Below are 15,302 nucleotides of genomic sequence, written 5' to 3'. Positions count from 1 at the left end.
CAACAACAAAAAAAAACTTTAATGCTCAAGGTCCCAGGTTCGATCTCCAGTAGTAGTCACCATTTTATTAATCACATCCCCACAACTAATTGGAAATTCCCACCTTTTAACCTTAAGATGTTTTGCTCTTCAGGGGCAAGATTCTTGCCCAGAGAATTAATGTTCATATTGAGCATATTAAGCACTCTAAGAGCAGAGACAGCTTCTTGAAACATGTGAAGGAAAATGATAAGAAAAAAAAGGAAACCAAAAAGAAGGGAACTTGGGTTCACCTGAAGCGCCAGCCTGCTCCACCCAGAGAAGCACACTTTGTGAGAACCAATGGAAAGGAGCCAGAGCTGCTGGAACCCATTCCCTATGAATTCATGACATGATCAATATAAAAACTTAATAAAATATCAGAACTATAAAAAAAAAGTGACCTGGGAGGTTGCACAGTGGCTAAAGTGTTGGGATCGCAAACATGAGATCCCCAGTTCTATTTCCAAAATCGCATGTACTAGACGTATGGTCTGGTTGTTCTATCTCCCTCTCCCATCCTTTATCTTTCATAAATTAATTAAATAATATTAAGGTATTTATAAAAATTATGTGACACAGGGAAAACAGTGCTCTATAGTCAGATGTCATAAGTCTTATTCTGTTACAATTCCTAAGTTATATGTAGAGGCACATCATTTAGATTTTATTCTTTTAAGGGAGAGAGACAAAAAAAAAAAAATCACTCCTCTATTTGTTGTGCCCATGCTGTCAAAAAGTGAACTCAGGGTCTCACAATGCAAGGCAGGCACTCTACTGCTGAGATGCCTCTCTGGCCCCTACATTTTATTTTATTTTACTTATTTTATTTATTTTATTTTGTTTTATTTGCCTCCAGGGTTATAGCTGGGGCTCAGTGCCTGCACCATGAATCCACTGCTTCTTGAGGCCATTTTCCCCCCCTTTTGTTGCCTTGTTGATGTAGTCTTGTTGTGGTTATTATTGTTGTTGATGTCGTTTGCTGAACCCAACACTTTAAAGTAAGAATGATGATTGTGGACGGCTAGATACCATAATGGTTATGCAACAGACTCTCATGTCTGAGGCTCATAAGTCCCAGGTTCAAGTCCCCTGTACCACCATAAGCTGCAGTACTCTGGTAAAAAAAAAAAGAAAAGAAAAGAAAAAGAAAGGAAGGAAGGAAGGAAGGAAGGGAGAAAAAGAAGAAGAAGGAGAAGGAGAAGGAGAAGGAGAAGGAGAAGGAGGAGAAGGAGAAGAAAAAGAAGAAGAAGAAGAAGAGGAAGAAGAAGAAGGAGGAAGCCAGGTGGTGGTGCACCTGGTTGAGCGCACATGTTACAATGCACAAGGACCCAGGTTTGATCCCCTGGTTCCCACCTGCAGGGGGAAAGCTTCACAAGTGGTGAATCAGGGCTGCAGGTGTCTCTCTGTCTCTCGCCCTCCCTATCACCACCTTCCCTCTCAATTTCTACCTGTCTCTATCCAATAAATAAAAATAGTTTAAAAATTTTAAAAAGGAGAATGATGATTATAAGTCTTTTTCATTGATGCTATTTACTATACGCCAAACAATGATATAAATTATAATAATAACATACTTGATCTTCTTAGCAACTATAAGAGATAGGGGATCTTATTTTCATTTAAGAGAAAGGTCCCTGAAAATCACTAAACAGTCACAGATAACCCCAATTGTTAAGAAGCACAGTAAAGTTAAGCATGTAGGGTTCCCCATTCCCCCCCTCAAGAAAGTAGTCCTAAAATTACTGTGGTAAGAATCAGCATGGTGACATTCACACCAAGCAGGTGTTAGTTAAGGCAGTCTGGATAAAATAAGGAGAGTGTCAGATACAGAATTTTGGGTAGCACCAATAGTTGGATCCCCCTATGGAGTGAGGAAGCAGGTACATGTAGTCTAAGAAGATCCTCAAGCAATTGCACCAAATTGATATCAAATACTACTATGCTGTTGTCTACAGGTTTGGAAAAATAAGTACCAAAGAGGCCATAAGGAAATATCCATAAATATAAAGAATGAAGAAAGATTAGATGTTACGTAAGGTGCAAACAGAAACAGGCTTGCAGTTAAAGTTCATTGTTAACTATTAAAGAATAATCTTTATAATTATTGATGTGTGAGCATCCTATGTGTAAACATCATAGCATGGATAATAAAACATTGGTAGAAACACCATCAATTGATTTATAAAGTGTTTTAAAATGTTTAATAGCTAGATAGATATAGGCACTTCCGTAATATATATTTTCTTATCATTTAATTTTGTGATACATAAAACCATTTGTTAAGAGTGTATTGATATTGTTGAGGCCAGGAGGTAGTGCAGTGAGTTAAGCGCAAATGGCGCAAAGCGCAAGGACTGGAGGAAAGATCCCTGTTCAAGCCCCCGGCTGCCCACCTGGAGGGGGGTCACTTCACAAGTGGTGAAGCAGGTCTGCAGGTATCAATCTTCCTCTCTCCCTCTCTGCCTCTCCTCCTCTCTTGATTTCTCTCTGTCCTATCCAACAACAATGGCAGCAATAGCAACAACAACAATAAACAACAAGGGCAACAAAAAGGGGGAAATGGCCTCCAGGAGCAGTGGATGCATAGTGTGGGCACCCATTAACCCTGGAGGCAAAAATAAATAAATAAATAAATAAATAAATAAATAAATAAGAGTATATTGATATTGATATTGCTATTCTGTTCAGCCTTGCAATGTCCATATGGGCTTGGTACAAGGTTACCATACAATATGTATTTACTAGAAATAAAAGTACTTATAGAAATAAATTAATCTACCTTAGAAATATTTACCAGTAATATAGCTTCATAAATACTATCCTAATTGTAAAACCGGATTAAAATATCATAAGTGAGCAAACTAATTTCAAGATGACAAAAATGCTTTCTAAGATAAAATCTATTCACTTTTCAACATACACTTGGTATAGACTAGGAGTTGGGAACAATCACACTTCAAAACTTCGTAATTCCTTTTCATTCAAATCTCATTTTACACTCAGAATATAAATATATTATTGCAAGTTGTTAATAGAATCTTTTCAGATATATCATTGCCATGGTAACAAACTTCACACAGCTGTTTTTGAGGTTGCCCCTTAATATACAGACTACAGACTGCATTAAAAAATGTAGAGAACAAGGTGATGACTTTTTCCTTAAGTACTGAATAAAGACAGGTATACTCAAGAAGGAATCCTTTCTATATTTTAATTTACAGTGTCTTATGAACACAGTAATGGTGGGTGTAGAGTAGGTAGACCAAAAAATGTCTCAAGAGAAAAGGCAACTGTGGACACTTTCTAAACTTAACATCAGTTGCTAATGAATGTGGGAACCTGATGACATAGATGGACTTTTCTATAATGGCAAGATGGACCTCTGATTAGTAAATGCTTGTGTGAAAACAGTGCTGCAAACTTTGGTTGTAAATGTGGTATCGAACTATATTCCTTATGATCTTATGATCTGCAAGTCACTATCAAATCACTAATAAAAATAAATTTTACAAAGTTCTATAAATCAAAATTTTACTAAGCTGTAGATCCAAAAAAATTCTAGTGATTTATAAAGATATTCAAAGACCTCATCCAACTGAACAACTTCAATGACCTAGCCCTCTTCAAATACATTTGTAATGGAGATCTAACTGGAAGTTCTATTTAGAGTCTTTGCTATTGAAATAGGCGTTTATCAATATCAAATGGGCATAGTAACATCATTCAACAACCAAACAAGTAACGGAATAGAGTTAAACAAAAGAAAACATATACCCACAAAGGTGAACTTTAGCGTTGGAGGACTTCAACTGAATTCTTTAAAATTCTGAATTAAATGCAAAATGTCCAACATAGTTTTCCCAGCAAGTGCATCATTTGTTGGAAGCCACAATGTTGTTCCAGTGCATTCTGATTGGGTATTTTGTTATATAATAACATGCTTAAAAAGCAACACAGTGTGAGCTTGGGAGCTATTAGGCATTTATTTACCATGGTGGGTTAATCTCATTCAGTGAGGTATAGAAACTCAATAATGAGTGCTATAGTATATAAGCTAATTGCTAGGATAAAACCAAATGAATAATTACTTAACTCCAGAATGAGGCCTGCGGGAATTTTTCTTTAATAAAGGTTTAATTCACCAGTGATAATGAATGCAATCTCACATACTACTGAATAACACCATTAGCATAATGGCTGTGATACAAAAACTATAATTAGAACTAAATAGAAACGTTAATTACAATCACCAAGGTACTCAATGAAATACTGTTGTTTAAGAAATTGACCTGCTTTGCTGTCATGCTTTATGGACTCAAGGATATCTCTGTAATTAAATATATGTATATAAACATATACATACACACATATATCAAAACATAGGATAGGGTTTTTTCACTCTTCTGGAATATTTTAAATGTAACAAGCATATTAATAAGAACTTACATAGAACATGAATTATAAGCTAAGCATAAACATGATTAATTTTTTGCTTTTCATCTTAGTTAAATGCAAACTATCTCTAATGCATTAAAAATCTAATATTAGAGTAGGTGTCTGACTTTGCATTTTACTAGTTCTAACTCTATGAATACTAGAAGCACAGTTGCTAAAAATTAAGATATTAAAAGGTGTGAAATACTACTAGAAATTGGAAAAGAATGTATAATCAATGAAAAAAGGTAAAGTACTTAACTAAAAGTTCTTAAGTGATTCAGCTGTTCTTAATGATGGCCGTTTTGGTCGATACCCGGCCACCCCATCATCTAGGGCTCTAGTCAGGGAGTCTTTGGATTCTCACACTGATATAATGGGCCTAGACCTCTAACAGATCTCTCTTCACCATCACTGGTCACATCCATCAGACATATCATCCTAAGCCCTCTGTGAGCCTTCCCAGGACTTTGCCTTCACTGTAAAGTAGCTATAGTAGGGACTGTCCCACCCTCTGAATGGGAGGCTGGATCAACCTACCATGTTGCTCAATGAAGACTGGTCTTGAAATGAGAGCAATTTAGAATGTTCCCAGCTGTGAACATGGACTGTGAGCTTAGACTGACAGGGACTCAGAGGTTACATAGCTTTCTGTGCTAAATATCAAGATTTATGGTTCCTGGGTCAGATCAATAGGATTAACAGTTTATGGCATTTATATACTTTCCTCATATTTGGGAGCTACTCTCTGCCTTTATCCAGTTTTCTAGTTCTGTTCTCAGCTCTGACACCATATTCCTAGACAATACTTTCATTCCACCTGTATGTTAGCTATCAGGCTTAAGCACAAATTAATAAAATCATGGTCCACATGGAACATACCTAAAATAGACTTCCTAGCTTCTTCCTATACAAAGACTCCTCATTTCATCTGTTCTATACCTTACTTTGGGTTCCTATTTATTGAAAATTTTGTTTTATCTTACCATTTTTCAGTCACTAAGTTGCAGATGTTATCATGACAACATCCTGACCTCCCTGGGCAGACAACCTCACCAATGTGTCCCTGAACCACACCTTTCCAGAGCCCTACCCCACTAAGGATAGAGAAATGTTGACCTGACAACATCCATGTTCAGCAGAGAAGCAATTAAAGAAGCCAGACCTTCCACCTTCTGCACTCCATAAAGAATTTTGATCCATACTCCCAGAGAGGCATAAAGAATAGGGAAAAGTACAGGTCCTGGAAAAGGATGACAGAGGACCTAGCAGGGATTATATTGCTATGTGGAAACTGAGAAATGTTATACATGTACAAACTATTCACTGTCAACTGTAAAACATATATCCTCCAATAAAGAAATTAAAAAAAAAAAGAATAGGGAAGTCGGGTCCATACTCCCAGAGGGATAAAAAGAAAACAGGAAAGCTTCCAATGGAGGGAATAGGATATGGAACTCTGCTAGTAGGAATTGTATGAATTGTACCCCTCTTATCCTATGTCTTGTTGATCATTATTAAATCAATTAAAAATAAAAAAGAATAGGGAAGCTTCTAATAAAGGGGATGGGACTCAGAACCCTGGTTATAGGAACTATGTGCAATTGTACCCCTGTTATCTTACAATCTGCTAATCATTATTAAACCACTAATAAAATTTTATTTTAAAAAATTCTTTGTTTTTCTCTCCACTACAGTTATCATTGGGATTCAATGACTAGATGAAAATATCACTGTTCCTAATAACAATAGTACCCTTTTTCTTTCTTTCTAGAAAGAGAAAAGCAGAGAGGGAGGGAGACAGAAGATAAAGTAAGAAATCTGTAGCACTGTTCTAAGGCTTATGAAGCTTTCCTTCAGCAGGTGGGAATCAGGCACTTGAGACTGGGCCCTTAAGCATGGTAACATGTGTCCTACTTGATGCACTACTGCCTGGCCCCTTATTAAAATCCTTTTAATTAATGTTATCATGGCAAGAATATTTTTAAACTTTTTTTTTGCCTCCAGGTTTATTGCTGGAGCTCCATGCTGGCAGTATAAATCCATTGCTCCTGGAGGCAATTTTCTTTCTTTTTCATTTTATTGGATAGTACAGAGAGAAACTGAGAGGGGGGAGCAGAGAGGAAGAGAGAGGCAGAGACATACCTGCAGACCTGCTTCACCACTTGTGAAACAATCCCCTTGCAGGTGCTTGAATCAGGATCCTTGAGTGGGTCCTTGTGCTTTGTACTACGTGCACTTGACCCAGTGCACCACTGCCCAGCTCCTACAAGAAGATATTTAATCCAATATAACTCACACTTTGTCATGACGAGGACCTGAACTGAAAGCTTCAGTAACCACACGGGAATACCCATAAAGGAGAAATTTCATGAGTGGTGAAGCACTGCTGAGGTATCTCATGTTCTATCTATTTCACTTATTTTGTCACTCACCCTCTACTTAAAAATAAACTTCACAAAGAGTGGTAAAATCTTGCAGAAATAAAGACCCAACAAAAACTTTGGCCTTAATATATAACATACATATGATAAATAACAGTTAACTGGATATATGATAGGAGATTCATAAACCTAGCCAGAGAAATATCTATCATAAAATAACATACACTATAAAATAAAAAGCACAGTAACTATTGGACTTGAAATTGAGAAAAGTTTAGTAGTCTTAATCATTTTACTGGGAGGCTAATTATTCATAGTACAGTTGTTGACACATAGGTATAGTTTTCTCATTTCTGGTGATAAATGTCTGCAAAACAGCCTCACCCCCTCAAATGTACCTCAAATGGGTACTTTCCCATGGTCATGTACCAGGACTCCAATCCCCTCTCCAGCCCTTCCCTTTCCTTCCTTCTCTAGAGTGCTTTGCTTTTGTATAATACACCATACTCAGTTCAGGTTTTACTTTTGAGATGTCTCTGCTGTGTTTATTAAGTTCCATATAGAGGTGATATTATCCAGTATTCATCTTTCCCTTTTTGGCTTATCTAACTTAATATGACTCCTTCAAATTCAGTCCAATTTGGGAAGGATATGATGATACCATAATTTTTAACAGCTAGGTAGTATTCCATTGTATGTATATGTGTGTATATAAATATATGAATCATTTTAAAATAAAAATCATATGCCCTAAATATTGGAAATCACCAGCTGTAGTAGGAGAGTTTTTATAATAAAATTATATTTTCTTTATTAAAAACTTCACTATAAAATATAAATATCCTGGGGGTCGGTGGGTGGCGCAGTGGGTTAAGCGCATGTGGCACAAAGCGCAGGGACCGGTGTAAGGATCCCAGTTCGAGCCTCCGGCTCCCCACCTGCAGGGGAGTCGCTTCACAGGTGGTGAAGCAGGTCTGCAGGTGTCTATCTTTCTCTCCCCTTCTCTGTCTTCCCCTCCTCTCTCCATTTCTCTCTGTCCTATCCAACAACGAATTGCGTCAACAAGGGCAATAATAATAACCACAACAAAGCTACAACAAGGGCAACAAAAGGGGGAAAAAAATGGCTTCCAGGAGCGGTGGATTCATGGTGCAGGCACCGAGCCCAGCAGTAACCCTGGAGGAGGAAAAAAAAAAAAAATATATATATATATATATATAAATATCCTATCATCCAAATTCATAAGATTGGAAAATGTATTTGAGTACATTTTATCTTTTTTGTTCCATTATTCAGTTTTTTTATAAAGTTTTTTTTTATCTTTATTTGTTGGACACAGACAAATTGAGAGGGAAGGGGTTGATGGAGAGGGAGAGAGACAGAGAGACCCCTGCAGCCTTGCTTGACCACTTGTGAAGCTTTCCCCCTGCAGGTGGGGAAAGCACACATGTGTGCTCAACCAGGTGTGCCACCACCTGGCCCCCAGTGTTAATAGGCTAAATTTCCCACTTTTTTCCCTACGAGTTCCTTCCCTACACAACAATGCACTTTCCACAACAGTACAATGTTTGAGGTCTCATATTTATAATGTCTCCAAAGTATCACTTTTCCTACTGATTCACATGGAAACTTCATGATTTAATGAAATATTATTTGGTAGTAATAAATATAGCACATGTATTTATCTTTCATAGTTCTTATCACAACTCCAACTCTCTCTGAAACGGCTGATTACTCACCTTAAGTGGATTATCAGCCATTCCATCCACCTTGACAACAGTTGAGAGAGAACAGAAATTGACACCTGTTCCTTTATATCATCCTGTGCTAACCAAGCATGTAAGCAGAACTGTTTTTTATATTTTCCATTTGTCTTCCACCATGTTGCTGAATATTCCTAAAATACTTAAATACTGAGCTTTGAATTTTTAACTCCTGATTCATATTAAAGAGTTAAGTGACTATGATTCCTAAACATGTTTTTGACTCCTCAAAACATATATGTTAGAATTCCTCTAACCATATGGGTATAGAGAGAGCTTATGTTCCTTGCATCAAGCCATGCTCTGACTTGCTTTTCTTTCTAATGCAAGAGAAGGAGGGGGATCCTAATGGTTCCCAGCAATCAATGCTTTTACCCTTGGGTGATCTCTGCAGTTAGAACACATGCACAGTCTGTGATGGTTCACCTTGCTATAGACCTTGAACCATTCTGCAAACACACAGAAAACTAAATTAATTCAATTGAATTGCTTCTGTGAATACTGTCCTTCACTGAGAAAAAAAAAAATCAGGAGTGTAGGTAGCAGTGAGTAGGACAGAGAAGGGAATTTAGACATTGCACAAAAACTACATTGCTGGCACTTTTGTCTTTGAAAAGGAGAATCACATTCAAACATAAACCATCTATTTTGTTGCATAAAAATTAGCAGTTGCGGTTCAACCAGGTAGTTCTATCCAGATAAAGTGAGTTTCCCCTTTCTTTTACATGTTTTTACATTTTCTTCTTCAAAATGTATACAATATTCTGTGCAAACAGAGGCTGATACTATACCCACAATAAGAATCAGCCACCTTAGTATTTTTAATTAACTCAGGCCCAGCAGTCATTTTTAACAGCTAACAATTTCTTTGAGTTACAGTATGCACACTGCTAAGACTTGAATGCAAAGTAATCACTCTAATAAGTGGATGTAAACATTTACAACAATTGCAACAAGTTTCTGCAACAAATAATGGAATAAAAAGAAAAATAACCAGCAGCAAGCCAGGAAATAAGTCTCAATACAACTGCACTGGTATGGATGTCACTCAAATCCTTGATCTTTTGTTGCCTTTAGAAATTGCAGTGCCCTAAAATCACTAATGAGCTTGTACTTTCAATGCCAAGAAATGAGAACCCCGATTAGGAAACAAAAACAAAAACCAAGACTTCAATTTTCTAGTATGTGCCAAAGACACCAACAGAGAACACAAGGCACTTGGGTGACTGCATCATTTCCATAACAGAGAGAAATAATAATACCTAGTGTAGTACAGAACCCAACAGTGCTTTCAGCACTCTACCTACAAAGAACAATAGGCCCTAACAGGAAGAAACTGAATAGGTGTGATTAAGTGAAAGGAATGCCAGTGAAATTAGATAAATCTGGAGAAGCACGCAGAAGTCAGAACAGGGAAAACTTAGTAATTAATGATAGATATTACGAAGACATGAGAAAACTTCCAAAGAGAAAGTACAAAGAGGATACCTTGTCTCTTATGTGTTATACTGACTGTCAGTTAGATAATGGGTGGTATGGGGTAGAAAGAAACACAATTCTGCTCTACTGTAGTAAGACATTTTTGTCTTCAAAGATGGGACTACATACTTGGAAAGGACAGATCAACCACAAATATTAGAAGAGAAAAAAAAAACAAAAACTCTGGCAGGTTGGTTCAGAATGTGAGAGACTGATGATACCATTCACAATTGAGAAAACACAAAGAAATCTAAAGAATGAAAGCTTTATAGAAGTCAACAATTTCCAGGTTTTTGATCCACACTGAGAATTCTCTACTATATGCCCGGTATACTGTCAAATACTGTCACTGTTTTGAATAGCTTATGACACAGAAAGACCAATGTGTGGGTCGGGCGGTGGTGCAGTGGGTTAAGCGCACGTGGCACAAAGCGCAAGGACCAGCTTAAGGATCCCTGTTTGAGCCCCCGGCTCCCCACCTGCAGGGGAGTCGCTTCACAGGCAGTGAGGCAGGTCTGCAGGTGTCTATCTTTCTCTCCCCTTCTCTGTCTTCCCCTCCTCTCTCCATTTCTCTCTGTCCTATCCAACAATGAACAACATCAACAATGGTAATAATAATGACCACAACGAGGCTACAACAAGAAGGGCAACAAAAGGGGGAAAAAATGGCCTCCAGGAGCGGTGGATTCATGGTGCAGGCACGGAGCCCAGCAATAACCCTGGAGGGAAAAAAATAATAATAAAAGAAAGACCAATGCATAAGTAACAACTGGTAAAGAGTAATTAACAAATAAAATATTATACTTAGCATGAATTAGCCCCAGTCTTAGAGCTTTATTAATTTAAGTCTCTCACAAATTCATGTCACAGTTGATAAAAATGAGATCCAAGGAAGGAAAGTGACAGCCCAAAGTCATCTAGTTGAACATTTATACCACACACCATTCAAAACAGGTACCTCTATATGTGTACACACACACACACACACACACACACACACACACACACACACACACACACACAGAGAGAGAGAGAGAGAAAGAAAGAAAGTTATACGGTAAATGTACAATATAGTGAAAAGTGATGCCAACTACATATATCTGGGAATTTGGAAAATCCCTCTCAGTACCACATTATAGAACAAACGTGAATGTTTAAGTGGGTTTGTAAAGAAAGGAACTAACAGTGTAGTCACTAGCTAGGAGGGAAAATAGCATTAAGTATAAAATGGGTTAAATAAAGCCACTGAGAGAAGTCAAGGAAAGCTTGGAATTTTACTTCTTTTCACATTTAATCTTCTCTATGTTTTTTATTTACCAAAAACAACGTGCACTGAGAGTTCTCTGCTTTCCAAGGGCAGACTGTTTTGTCTAATTTATAACCACAACAGTGAGGACATGATACTGCATTCCTTTTGTGAGCCCTGATTACTTAGTGCTTCACCATCTTAGAAGAGTAGGAGACATTTAACTTCATGAAATTAAACAAATAGAATGGGGCTGTGATGCCCTACAATCTAGCAGTTACCATCTAAAGATCTTTTTGGTTTTTATTTTTCAGATCCATTAGTTTGTGTAATTGTTTTCCAGCCTTTCACTTTAATCTTATGTTTGTCCTGCCAAATTAGATGGTAATCTTTAAACAGCTGAAGCTTGGGTAGTGTTTTCTCATTTTCACTTATACTCTGCTTTCTGATGAGTGAGTTCACTCCGTTGACATTTAGTTAAATTATTGAGATATTTCAGTGCCATTGTCTTATCCAAATTGAGTGTTCTGACTTTTTTCCTCCTCTTTATGAGTCCTTATTACTATTTCTTGGAGAGCAGACTTAATAGTGGTGGGTTCTCTCATCTCTTTCTTGTCTGAATAGATCTTATCCCTCCATTTATTACTTTATTCTTAGTTTCCACTGCTTCATCCTGGAACACACTGGTCTGATTTTCTGCTACTAGCACTTCACTCATGAGACCCTCCCCTGCAACCTTCAGTTTAGCTATTTGATCTTTTTGCTCAACTGTTGTGGCCTTTACCTTTACCTCTTAAGTTTTCTGCTTGAATCCATCTCACAAATTCTCTCATATTCTCAAAGGTGGTTTCTTTGTTATTCTTAGTAAATACATCTATTAATTTCTTCAGCTCAGTTAGCATTTGTACTTATTTAAAGGTAATTAATATACCTATGTGATAAGATCTGTGTACATATGTTTACAGCAGCATAATCTGTAACAGCCCAAACTTGAATGTAACCCAGATGCCAAATGACAGATGAGTGGCTAAGAATGTTTTGGTATATATACACAATGGAATGCTAATCAGCTGTCAAAAATGATGAAGTAATTTCCTTTTCCTCATCTTGAATGGAACTTGAAGGAATCATGTTAAGTGAGATAAGCCAAAAATAAAAGGACAAATACCAATGATCTCACTTATAAGAATAACTTAATAAATGAATAAAAAAGGGAAAGCAAAAGTTTCATTTTTGAAATTCTGTGTTGTACCAAAGCAAAGAACTCTAAAGAAGGAGAAGGTGTGTTGAGAAGCGTTTTGGGATCATGGTCCATGATGGTGAAAATGGATGTAAGCTATGGATGACAAGTTATGCAAACACCTATCATGGGAAGATAAGAAATTGTATTCATGAGTCAACAACAGTACTACAAGCCATTAAGTTCCCAGTAAAATTATGAAAAATACTAATTCCCTAAAGGACTCCATCATAGTAAAGTGCAGCATCCTCTGTAGTAAAAATTATTTGAGGATCACATTGCTGCCCTCTCCTTTTACCACTGATTCTTTGGCATTTGATATTCCATCCCTCCCAAAATAGCTACCACATATCTAGCACTCATATCATATTCCCTCTTATTCCCCAGTCCTTGCTTATACGGCCCCATCGTAGATACTTTTCCTGTGAGAGAACAAAAAAACTATAATTTTGCCTGAAAAATGTTGAGAGATTTAAAGTGGACATATTTGGCAATGATAAATAGAAAAATAAACAAAAACTAGTTGTTCTCCACAAAATTCAACAAACAGACTTTAGCAGGATAGGCGGTATTTAGACAATGGATTTTACAAGTGATATCTAGGTAAGAGTAAACACAGAGAGAGGTAATTTAGTCTTTTCAACTACAAGAGAAAAACAAAAATTCTTTTCTACCAAATTTCCTAAAACAATAAAAATTTCTGACTCCCAGGGAGCACAATGAAGGAAAGGAAGATATTATGAAGAACAAACAAAAAAAAAAAAGTAGGTAAAGATACTTATCTGCATAGATAGTATTATTCTGTTAGTTAAAAATTCACATGCAATTCATGTTACTTTTTCTAGAAATGAAAGTACAATATCCAGTTTTACTTACACCATTTAATTTTCTCAAGGAAACAATATTTTTTGTCCAAATATTAGGAATAAAAAATTTACCCTAGTAATGGAGGATGCAAATGTTAATTTGGAAAAACACCAAACCTGTATTTACTGGTTAATCAAATATACTGTAAAACCAGAAGGACACAGCGATATTTAAAATCTAGCTGAGTGCCCTTTGGAAGCAGATAACTAACAGCTTGCTTCAGCAAAGAAAAACTTGCAGCCAGAGATTTGTTTTAATAGAAATCACCGTTACTTATCACCTAAGCAATAGTTTTATACTCCATAGACAAGAAATCAAATCTCTTAAAGAAATTATTTTTAAAAATACAAACTGTGTGTTACTGTAAAGTAATGCAATAATTAAAGACTGGTTTGGAAGTAAATTCAAGATGTCTACTCTCCACAATCCTCAGTAATGAAGAAAAGAAATATAGACTGAACAGAACAATGGGCAAATAATGAGTTGTACTTTGAGAGGATATAGTTTTTATTTCAATATTCAGTCAAGCAGAAAACTGTTTTGAAACCTCTGAAACTATATGAAGACTATGTTAGTTTTTTCTTTCTGGCCAGCCCTTGCTGAACAACTTCTTGTAACACAATCCATCCTGAAAGAGTACACAGCTCTTTTTCTATCTGACTAAAACAAACACCTAAGCAAAACAGACTTTCTAACCTCCCTGGGGAAATACATAAATGGTGTAAACAAATAACCAATTAACAATTTTGTCCAAATACTAGTTGTTTATGAAATTTTGTTTCACTGCCCTTTCCTTTATAATTTAAAAAGAGGTAAAGAATCTGATGTAACAATAAAAAGTGATTAAATGAGATAGGTATTGACTATAATTGAATGAATATATCTCTGTAGAGTGAACAATTTATATTTTACTCTTGTAAAACATTGCACAGTTATTTATGACTTATGCCAGCAAAGTACAAAATGACTTGCAGGCTTAAGTTAGTATTTTGGAAATAATATGTCCCCTCTTTCAGCATTCATCTAGGAAGAAGTGAGAATAATCTTATGTTAGATATAGTGAACTGGAGATTAAGCTGAGAAGAAATTAAAGGAGCATTTAAGTGAATAAAAAGTTAAAATATTCAGATACAGATAACTGCAGCAAAGCTGGATTAGAGCATCCTCAGATACTTTGACTTAATTTTTATAATCCAAATAACTTTAAAAATCATTATCATTTTAATTTTAAATATGTTTCCAGAAACTAAGAAATATTGATCTCAATTTAGAGAAAATTACAGGGCAGATTCTTAAGTAGCTGACTGAAAATATTCAGGTAGAACTTAGGTCACACAAATTGTCCTTATTTTACTGAAATATTCAACAAAATCATATGATAATATGGGATATATGTATAAAAATACAGAACAATGGAATGTTATTAATCAAGAGGGTTATCCTGGTTTATGACACTTGGTTTTTTTTCTTGGGCAATATTGTTTCTCAGAGATTAGAAAGAAAACATGGAAAGGAGAAATAGCATACTCAGGAAGTTTTCCTCTTGCAGATGTTCCCATGTGGTGGCAAGGGTCTATCGGTCTCTCTCTCTTTCTCTCTCTCTCTCTCTCTTATCTATCTATCTATCTATCTATCTATCTATCTATCTATCTATCTATCTATCTATCTTCCTCCCTCCCTTGCCTTCCTTCCCTTCTTTTAAATCACCCATTATCTAAAAGAAAGCTCAGCTATTTAGATAAACAATAGAATTTTTCTAGTAATAAAAAAGCTATTTATGGAGCTGAGTGGTGGTGCACCTGATAAAATGCACATGTTACAATGCATAAGGATCAGGGTTCAAGACCCCAGTCACCACCTGCAAAGGG

The 15,302-nt window shown here is 36.3% G+C and overlaps 1 protein-coding gene across 2 annotated transcripts in view; it reads right to left on the bottom strand.

Annotated features, from left to right (window-relative positions):
- The window catches only part of IQCM (IQ motif containing M), a 322,044-nt gene that overhangs the window by 115,012 nt on the left and 191,730 nt on the right, over positions 1–15,302 (bottom strand). The gene's annotated exons all lie outside the window — the stretch shown is intronic.

This window comes from Erinaceus europaeus, chromosome 19 (genome assembly GCF_950295315.1).
Source record: "Erinaceus europaeus chromosome 19, mEriEur2.1, whole genome shotgun sequence".
Classification (NCBI taxonomy): Eukaryota; Metazoa; Chordata; class Mammalia; order Eulipotyphla; family Erinaceidae; genus Erinaceus; species Erinaceus europaeus.
Note: the sequence above shows the minus strand (reverse complement) of the source record. Positions and strands in the feature narration are given on the sequence as shown.